Consider the following 10,836-nt stretch of genomic DNA (forward strand, 5'->3'; position numbering starts at 1 on the left):
TGATGACTCCACTGAACTCGGCACATCTTGATCTTCTTGTTTCTAGTAACTCTCTCAGATATCTCCAGAATCTTCACCGGATGCTCGATATAGGTCAGATCCTCCTGCACATCCAACCCTTCTATCGGTGCTTGCTCTTCTGGCACCCTCAAGCACTTCTTCAGCTGAGACACGTGGAACACATCGTGCACTCCCGAGAGATTGAGTGGCAACTCCAACCGATATGCCACCTCACCTTTCCGTTCCAACACCTTGAATGGATCAATGTATCGAGGGGCCAACTTCCCTCGTACATTAAACCTGCGGATTCCTCTCATCGGTGAGACCTTCAGGTACACATGATCACCCACTGCAAAGGTCAAATCTCGACGACGCACATCCGCATAGCTTTTCTGACGAGTCTGAGCAACCCTCAGATTCTCTCGCACCTGCTGTACCAGCTGTTCTGCCTCCTCAACAATATCCGGACCAAATACCTGCCTCTCGCCAATCTGATCCCAATACAGCGGAGTCCTGCACTTCCGACCATACAGGGCCTCGAAAGGGGACTTCTTCAGACTGGCCTGATAACTGTTGTTATACGAAAACTCTGCATACGGCAGGCATTTATCCCAGCTGGTACCATACTGAATAGCGCAGGCTCGAAGCATATCCTCCAACACTTGGTTGGTTCTCTCTGTCTGCCCATCTGTCTGAGGATGATAAGCGGTACTGAAGCGCAGCTTCGTATCCAACGAATCATGCAACTGCTCCCAGAACCGCGAAGTGAACTGAGATCCTCGATCAGATATAATCTTCTTCGGAACACCATGCAGACAGACAATCCTGGAGATGTACAACTCCGCGAGTCTAGCACCGGAGTAAGTAGTGTTCACCGGAATAAAATGAGCAACCTTCGTCAACCGATCCACTACTACCCATATAGAGTTGTACCCTTTCTGAGTACGAGGCAAGCCAACAATGAAGTCCATAGTGATTTCCTCCCATTTCCACTCTGGAATCTTCAGCGGCTGCAATAACCCTGCTGGCCTCTGATGCTCTGCCTTGACACGCTGACAAGTGTCACAGATAGCCACGTACTCCGCAACAGAACGCTTCATTCCATACCACCAGAACCGTTCCTTGAGGTCATAATACATCTTCGTGTTGCCAGGATGGATAGAATACGCTGTATCATGAGCCTCACTCAGAATCAACTTTCTAAGGTCATTCACATCCGGCACACATATACGACCCTTGTACCACAAGGTACCCTGATCATCCTCTCTGAAATGAGGTGCTTTGCCAACCTTGAGCAACTCACGAATCTCCTGCAGCTTCTTATCTTCCTTCTGATGCTGCCTGATCTCAGCCTCTAGAGTGGGTTCCGCCTCGAATGATGTACCCGAGGTATGATGCAAGAAACCCAGGCTCAACTGCTCAAACTCCTCACATAACTCCTGAGGCATCTGAGAAGCCACGACCATGTTAACATAGCTCTTCCTGCTCAGAGCATCCGCTACAACATTGGCCTTGCCCGGATGATAATGAATCTCCAGGTCATAGTCCTTGACCAACTCTAGCCATCGTCTCTGCCGCATATTCAGCTCACTCTGAGTGAAAATATACTTGAGGCTCTTGTGATCGGTGTAAATATCACACCTCTGCCCAAACAAGTAATGCCTCCATATCTTCAGAGCATGCACAACTGCGGCTAACTCCAGATCATGAGTGGGATAATTCAACTCGTGCCGGCGCAACTGCCGCGAAGCATAAGCTATCACTCTGCCTTCCTGCATCAGGATGCAACCAAGACCATCCCTCGAAGCATCACAATACACTGTGAACCTCTTGCTCTGGTCTGGCAGAGTAAGGACTGGCGCCGTAGTCAACCTCTTCTTCAGCTCCTCGAAGGCACTCTGACGCTCATCAGTCCAAGAGAAATCCACACCCTTCTCCAGCAAGGAAGTCAAAGGCTTCGCAATCTTGGAGAAATTCTCAATGAACCTCCGATAATAACCTGCTAAGCCCAGAAAAGAGCGGACTTCCTTCACTGTCTGCGGAACGACCCAATCAAGCACATCCTTCACCTTCCCGGGATCCACAGCAATACCTCCCTTGGAGATAACATGACCGAGGAAAGGAACCTCGTCAATCCAGAATTCGCACTTGCTGAGCTTGGCATACAGCTTGTGCTCTCTGAGCCTCTGCAACACAAGCCTCAGATGCTTTTCATGCTCTTCTTCTGACTTGGAATATATCAGGATATCATCAATGAATATCACCACAAAGGTGTCCAGGTAATCCATGAAAACCTTGTTCATCAGATGCATGAAGAAAGCCAGAGCATTGGTCAAGCCAAAAGACATGACCGTATACTCATATAACCCATACTTGCAGGTGAACGCCGTCTTCGGGATATCCTCGGAACGAATCTTCAGCTGATGATAACCCGAACGCAGATCAATCTTCGAGAATACACAAGCACCCTGAAGCTGATCAAAGAGATCCTCAATACGAGGCAATGGATGCTTGTTCTTGATGGTGACTGCATTCAGATCCCGATAATCGACGCACATCCTCTTCGCACCATCCTTCTTCTCCACGAGCAATACAGGAAAAGCCCAAGGAGAGAAACTGTGACGGATATAACCCTTAGCTAGCAACTCGTCGATAGTCTTCTTAACCTCCTCATGCTCGACGGGAGCCATACGATAGGGCCGCTTAGCAATAGGAGCTGTGCCAGGCAAGAGATCAATAGAAAACTCAATGTCGCGATCAGGCGGCATACCGGGCAAATCATCCGGAAAGACATCCGGGAATTCAGACACCACGCGAATACCATCCGTGGGTCTAGCCTCCATCTGATGAAGAAATCCAGAAGGCTCTGTGGCACCAACAGTAACCTCCTGACCATCCGGTGCTGATAGAAGAACAGTCCTCTGAGCACAATCTATCCGGACTCCCCACTTGGCAAGAGTCTCCATCCCGAGGATCACATCGATGCCCTTGGTGTCTAGCACCATCAGATTTGCACTGAAATCTACCCCCCTTATGGCCACACTGACTCTGGGACAGAAGACATGAGACCTCAACTGTCCTCCCGGTGAAGATACTAACATGCACCTCTTTAATGTGCTAGTAGGAATGCCATGATGCTCAACAAAAGACTGGGTGATGAAAGAATGCGTAGCACCAGTATCAAAAAGCACTGTAGAAGGATGGGCATTAACCATGAACGTACCAATGACCACGTTAGGAGCCTCGGCCGCTAACTCGGCCGTCACGTGGTTCACCCTGCCCTGAGCTGGGGCCTTGGGCTGTGCTGCACGCCCCTGCTGTCCTGCCTGTGCCTTTCGGGGACAGACATTGGCGTAGTGCCCCGGCTCGCCGCAGTGGAAGCACACTCGGGGAAGTGCAGCGGCCTGCTGCCCAGGTGGAGGAGTGGGCGCTCCCTGCCTCTGAGCTGGTGGAGCCGGAGGCGCTGGAAGCTTCTGACCCTGTCCCGCCTGCTGCTGAGGACGAGGAGGAAACTGCTGCCGCTGCTGGTACTGCTGGGGCGGCCTCTGCTGCTGCTGCTGTGGATGCTGATAGCGGGAACGAGTGTTGCTGCCCGAAGGGGATGGAGCCATCTTCCTCTTCTTATCCTCAATTTCCCTGCGCTTACGCTCGGTGTTGAGGGCAGCATCAACCAGTTGGTTGAAGTTGTCGAAGCGGTGGTTCAGCAGCGCATACTGGATGTGATCATCCAGTCCTTCCTTGAAATACTCCTGCTTATCGCTATCACGAGCGACGTCAGCAGGGGCGTAGCGGGCAAGCTGAAGGAAGCGGTCACGGTACTCCGTCACCGTCATCGGTCCCTGCTTAAGGGCACGGAACTCCTTCTGCTTCATCTTCATAATGCCCTCAGGAATGTGATGGTTCCTGAAACGCTCACGGAACTAGTCCCACGTGAGAGCATCACGATCCCGAGCTGGGTAGGACTCCCACCAGTCAAGAGCGGAGCCCCGCAGCTGCCCTGCTACGTAAAGAACTCGCTCCCGGTCGTCGCACTGCGCAACAACCAACTGACGCTCCACCGAGCGAAGCCAGTCGTCCGCCTGGAGTGGGTCCGTGGCGTGAGAGAAGGTCGGAGGATGACCTCTCAGAAAGTCTGCACGCCGATCACGGGGCTGGGGCGGCGGAGGAGGTGGTGGCTGGGCGTGGATCTGCTGCAGAGCCTGAACGGTGTTGTTCAGGGTCGCCATCATCTGCATCTGGAGCTGGAAGAACTGCTCCGGGGTCAGTGGTGGCGGCATCGGTAACGGCTGACCAGTACTCTGGTTGTTCTGCTCCTGTGGGTCAGAACCGGAACCGGTGCGCCTGGTGTTCACCATCTGATTGCAACAAACGAAATTTATGAGAATAAGATATCGTGCAGCTGCGGAAATGAAACTTCAGAAGGATATGACAGAAAGAAAAAGAATATAGGTTTTACCCCCAACGTTCTAACTCCATTTTATTATTTAGTTCAAGTTGGGTTAGGTCGATTTGCATGAACAAGTTTAACCACTAGCCTATGCAATCAACCAAAATCCAAATCAAACATTTGCACAATAACAAACATTCAATATTCACAACTTAGTCGAGTTTTCCACACTACTCGACTAACACACTCGTTCTAGCGTATTTTTATCGGGACAACCTAAACTTATAAATTACAGGATTAGGCCACTCAGGCCAACGTCTATGGAAAGCTCAAGCTATCTCTCAGAAAAGACAGAAGAGATATAGCAAATCAAGGCTTTAAGACTCAAGGAATAGAAACAGAAAATGATGTTTGAGGATTTGCGGAAGCAAGGCAAAAGAAAAGAGTCCTATACTCGTCCAGATCTATCTAGGCTTCATCCTACAGTCGATATGGCTCTGATACCAATCTGTCACACCCGATTTATAAGAACATAAATCGAGCAATCATATATGCGCCAGGATCAAGTCACGCATATATACAACAGATTATCAAGATATCACAACGCATGTCACGAATAAAAGCGTATAAATTATAAAATGAATATCTTTATTACAACTGAATCAAGAATCAGTTCAAGGAATGCGGAAGCGTAAAATGAATACATGAAGAGCTGGGCGCCACAGGGACGTCAACTGGGAGACAAACGCCTAGAAGTCGTCGAAGCTGCTGACGTAGTCCTCCACGTTGCCGGGCACTGAGCAGCAGTCGAAGATATCCGAAATAGAACAGAAGAGTAAAGAGGTAAGTGTGAGTACAAACTCGTACTCAACAAGTATAACACAAACTATGAGGCTCTAGGCTGGCTGACTCAACTGCATTAGCTTTTAGTCTTGGCAGAATTTTATTTAAGCTAATTACTACAAGTGGATGAATTACCATAAACCCAATTGCGTAATAAATTAATCAATATTAATTAAGAACTACTGAGAACCAACCAAACCAAACCACCCGGGGAATCTCCCTAGTCAAAGGTTGATAACCCCACTAATCAAAAGGAGGATCTGGGCCGCTCATGACTGTGAGCACAGCTGATATATCAGTTTTACACTCTCGAGAGGTTGCACACTTTACCCACAAGTCGTGGGCTACGCTAGTTGTTCATCACACTTCCTTAGGTGAGATGGCTAGCAAGCACACTACGAGACCGTTACAAAGGATCACGTTGGTAAGGTGTAACCGCTAAGGATTTTGGATCAGCAACGATGGGGCCCACCTCCAGGGGTACAAGACACACAGCACAGACCAAGCCGGAGGAGCAGGGACCATTGAAGCTTACCACCCCTCTTGCCCACGCAGGTAAGTTACTCCCGAACCAACACGACCTAATTAGTAAGTCAAGACCGTCCCATTCCAGTCTTGTGGTTGCGCGGTTGTCCCAGGTTGTCGCTCTATGAACCGGTCCTTATGGAGAGTGGCCAACCAAGCACTAAGCACCGTGCTGGCCCCCTAAACCAAGTTTCTAACAAAAACATCTTTTAAGGACGCACAAACCACTCAAGCACACAGCACAGAGGGCCGGCTCCAGAATTAAGTTGCATAAGACCATTAATCAAATTTAATTAAAAGGACCAAGATTTGTTATAGCGCAGCAATCTAGCACAACTAACCAAAATGCAACCCAAAGGATATATGTAAAGGATATAAAGGTGGCTAGGAAGTCCTTATAGGTATACAGTATTAAAATGCAGTATGAAATTGTATTTAAAAAGTGATAGGAGGTTCATGTTATACTTGCCTTCCTCGTACTCTCCCGGCTGCTGCTCGAACTGCTCCGAAGATGGCTGCTCCTGGTACTGCTCCAAAGGCTCCGCATCTACTCACGATCATCAAGCATAGTACACACATACACACATGCACAAACAATAGCAAACTATAAGAAAACAGTACCACATTACATAGGAACAGCACACAAAACTAGTCTAAAGCTATTCTACGCATTACAACGATCGCGTGGATATAAAGAACACTTAAAACGGAGCTAAAACGCGAAAACTACGCTTAAAACAAGACCCAGGGGCCTATCTGCAAGAAAAACTGGGCTACAGGGGGTTCTGGACGAAAAACCAGGGACCTAAACGTAATTAAACCCTAGACATAGGGGCTAGCACGCTAAAAACCTCAGGCTGGACGGCGGGCACTAAATCCCGGAAACTCAGGGGTCTAAAAGCATAAAACAGGACTCAACCGTAATTTCTTTTGAATTAAGCTGGAGCGCGGGTTGATTCCCGAAAACATTAAGGGCTAAACTGCAAAAGAACCGCACGGCTGACCGGTATGGATCTCGGTTGACTGGGCTGGGTTGATCACGGCCGTCGGATGTGGATCTATTGGCTGAGGAAAGGGGTCTGGCGGTGGATAAGATCCCAGCCGGAGCTCCAGCGGCGGCAGAGGCTGGACGCAGAAGAGGGCGGCGGCGCTTCGCCGGAGTGCATGCAATCCCGCGCTCCCGTGGTGGGTTTGAGACGGGATCAGGCCGAGAAGACAGAGGAGCGCACGGGGAAACTGATTTGAGGGGTCCGGGGACGGCAATGCGGCCGTAGCGGCCGAGCGACGGCGGCGAGCGGCTCGGGAACGCCGGCGAGCGTGCGCGGCCGTGGAGGAGCGAGACCGAGGGGAAAGAGAGGCGGGGGAGGATCCTTACCCCACCGGGGTAAACCCACGGTGCTTGGGCGACGGCGGAAAGCGGCGAGGAGACGGCGCGGCGGCGACCCGTGGCTCGGCGGCGGCGGCGCATCCAAAAGCTAGGGTTGGAGGGGTGCGGGGGTACGGCGGCGGCAGCTAGGGAAACCCTAGGCGCGGCGGGGTTTTGTAGGGCGGCTGCGGCGCCCTGGCGCGCGGGCCCAGGGGAAGGGGCTCGTCGGGGACATCGGAGGCCGTTGCGCCGGGGAGGAAGAAGGAGAGGGAGAAGAGGGCGCTGACGCGCGGGGCCGCTGAGTCAGAGAGAGAAAGGAAGGGAGGGGAGAGCAGGCGCGCAGCTCGGGCTGGGGAAAAGGAGATGGGCCGGCTTGGCCCACGCGGGGAGAGGAAAAGGAGGAGGGGGGTGCTGGGCCTCGGGTTGGATTGGACCAAGAAGAGAAGGAGAGGGAGCCCGTGAGGGAGAGAAGGGAGGGAGCTGTTGGGCTGGGCTAGGAGAGGAAGTGGGCTGCCCTTTCTTTTCCTTTTTCTTCTTTCTTTTCTTTTCTACACTCAAACATTCAAACAACACTATTTGAATTCAAACAAGTTTGAATTCAAACCTTATAAATTTAACACAAATAAAACAATGCTGCAGCATGAATGCACAAACAATTTAATCCTATGATAAATTTTAATTACTTGCGTTATAGAATTACTTTAAATGCGAGATAAATTAGAGAAAACCCTGGAAAATTTTATTTGAGCCCAAAATAAATTCATTAAAATTTAAAGAAATTACCTCAGGGTGTTACAACTTTCCTTTGTAATTCTCGGATATCTTTAATAGAATTATCTTCTAGATTTATATACTTGCATAGTTTATCTTCTGCAGTGTGAGATATATACTCTATGAATAGTTTGTATTCATACCTTATACCTTGAATGATTAGAAGAGTAAACATAGTGCCACAACAATGGTTCCGGTATTCATATGTTTACTCACGCAGGATACTAGAGTATCGCTTATTAATGTAGACATGATGTCTGGGTTAATTAGTGTTTCCGGATGCAGTCCTATCCCATGGCTAGATGAGGTAGACAGCAGGTAGTGATAGACCTATCCGTCCAGCGTAACCCTCCCCGTTCTGGTAGTGGCTGTAGGAGGTCCATAAAGTAGTCGAGTTGGCTGGTGGCTCCTCTGCCAGTCATGTGCGCTTCTCCCAGTAGTGCCTGGGAGCCTAGAGCTGAGGATAATCACGTGTATATGTATGAGTGTATAATACAAACTGTATATCTAGATAGAAGTATATAAGTCCTGAGTAGCTTTCTTCTTTCTTTCTCCCTGCCTAAGTCTTTTCATGAGTTTTAGCTTGACTAACTTGTGTAATACTACCTCATTATCCATATATTACCTTACTGCTGTTTACGCAATTGAATATTCCACCAAGAGTTAATCATCAACTTACCTATTCTATAACCACCACCTTCCCTACGGAAATTTAAATACAACACCCGAGATTACTCTCAGGTAAAATGCTACAACGGTATTTCATGCGCTTACAGATTTATCTGCAACATAAGAAATACCAACAAGCATTTTTCGCACCGTTACCAGGGAAGGTACTGGTTAAAAGAATAGATAAAGTTCTTGATTAATTTCTTAGTTGGTATTCATTGTCTAAACAGGCTAATTTGGCTTTGTTTTGTCTTTTATGTGAAAACAGGGCAGTGTATGACTGGCTTCGATCTGCCGCAAAATTTCTCTCAGGATCTGGAGTCACTTTTGAGAAGAGTTTGACCTCATGTCATGCCTCCTCAGGTTTCTCTCTCAACGGCCAAACCAGTCGCTATTGCTCCATCAACTTCTCACGCCATGGCAAGAAGACACTCCATGATTTCTCTACTCCCTCCACTGATAATGTCCCAATCGGGCCATCCGTCAACACTGGAGTTGAAAATTTTGAGATCAAGACAGGTCGGTGGTGCAAGCTAGCCCATTCTCTGGCAAGGCCGATGAGGATGCTAGCGCACATCTCCAGCAATTCCTGGAACTTTGCAGCACTTTTGTTATCAAGGGAGTTACTCAGGTTGCAATCCGACTCCGACTGTTCCCGTTTTCTCTTCTAAGGAAGGCAAAGCAGTGGTTTTATGCTAACAAAAGTGCAGTGGACACATGGGAAAAGTGCACCAAGGCGTTCCTCGCAAAATTCTTACCGATGGGCAAATCCAACGCTCTCCGTGGGAGAATCTCCAGCTTCCAGTAGATGTCAAATGAGTTAGTTTTTGAAGCATGGAAGAGGCTTCAAGAGTACATCCTAGCATTTCCTCACCACAGGATGGACGATTGGCTTATTCTTCAGAACTTCTACAACAGGCTGACTCCGACAGCCCGCGACCACATCGACGCTGCTGCAGGTGGTGCTTTCTTCTCGCTAACCATTGATAGGGTTAAAACTTTGATCGAGAAGATGGTGTCCAACCAAGGTTGGAATGAAGAACGTCTCCAACCACGCTAGCGGGGCACGCACATTGTCAAGGAGACGGAGATGGTAGTCGCTAATCTCGACCTCCTCCTCAATAATATAGAGGAACGTCCCCAAGACAAGGCTCCAATGCAAGCACTTCAAGCCTTAGATGCTCACATGACGTGCGAGGTCTGCCGGAACACCGGACATTCGGGTAACGAATGCTCCGAAACCCACGAAGACGTCATGTACATGAACAACAACAACAACAACGGGTTTCATCCACAAGGAGGTCAGGGGTGGAATCAGTCGCGCCCTACTACCAAGGAGGTAATGGAAATTTGAATTTGTTTAACTCTAACCAGCCTTCCTCAAGGGAGCTTGTCCTCGGCCAAGCAAAAGTGAATGAATCGCTACAAAAGAAGCTTGCCGCCAATGACAAATTGGAGACCATTCAAACGAAGATGGATGACATCTCCTCTGCTATCAAGAACCAGCTGAGCTTAGATCTTGAAACCCAACTAGCTCAGTTGGCTACTGCTGTTCCCTCTGCTGAAATAGAAAAGATCCCGGGGGAACCCGAATCTTCCATGAAGAACGTCAACGTGGTGACCACGAGAGGAGGTAAAACCATGCGTGATCCGCCTTATCTTGACCATGCTAGTAGGAAAAAGGAGAATAAGATGGTGGAAGAACAACCCAGCAATGATGACACTGACAAGATTCACGAGGGGAAGATTGCTCCTCATGAATTCTACGACACTCAATTATTGCCGTTCCCCACCTAAATCAGGAAGTTGGCACTGGATGAGCAAATCAACCACTTTGTGGATATGATCTAGTGCATCAATATCAGTGTGCCCTTGCAGGATGCAATGCTAGTTCCTACCTTTGCTCGCTATCTCAACGACATACTCGCCAACAAGCGGCCACTACCCATCATTGAGGTAATCAAGCTCACCAAGGCATGTAGTGCAGCTATACTCTAGCAGCTTCCTGAGAAGAAGAAAGATCTAGAATATCCCACTATTAGTTGCTCAATTCGAACACAGAACTTTGATTAGGCCTTATGTGATTTGGGTGTCAGTCTCAGCGTTATGCCCAAGGCAGTCTTTGATCAGCTAAACTATTCAGGCTTGACTCCAATGCTGATGCAGTTACAACTAGCTCATTCTTCAGTTCAATACCCAGAAAGGATCATAGAGGATATTTCGATGAGGGTACGGGATTGCTTCATCCCCGTTGACTTCATGGTTTTGGGAATGG

General features: G+C 48.8%; 1 non-coding gene across 1 annotated transcript; it reads right to left on the minus strand.

The window, feature by feature from the left end:
• Nucleotides 1-9,336: 9,336 nt before the first annotated feature.
• Nucleotides 9,337-9,443, minus strand: LOC112872480. The gene has a single exon (XR_003224676.1). It is a non-coding gene; the product is annotated as a small nucleolar RNA R71 (small nucleolar RNA).
• Between the last annotated feature and the right edge of the window lie 1,393 nt (nt 9,444-10,836).

Source organism: Panicum hallii, chromosome 8 (assembly GCF_002211085.1).
Source record: "Panicum hallii strain FIL2 chromosome 8, PHallii_v3.1, whole genome shotgun sequence".
Lineage (NCBI taxonomy): Eukaryota > Viridiplantae > Streptophyta > Magnoliopsida > Poales > Poaceae > Panicum > Panicum hallii.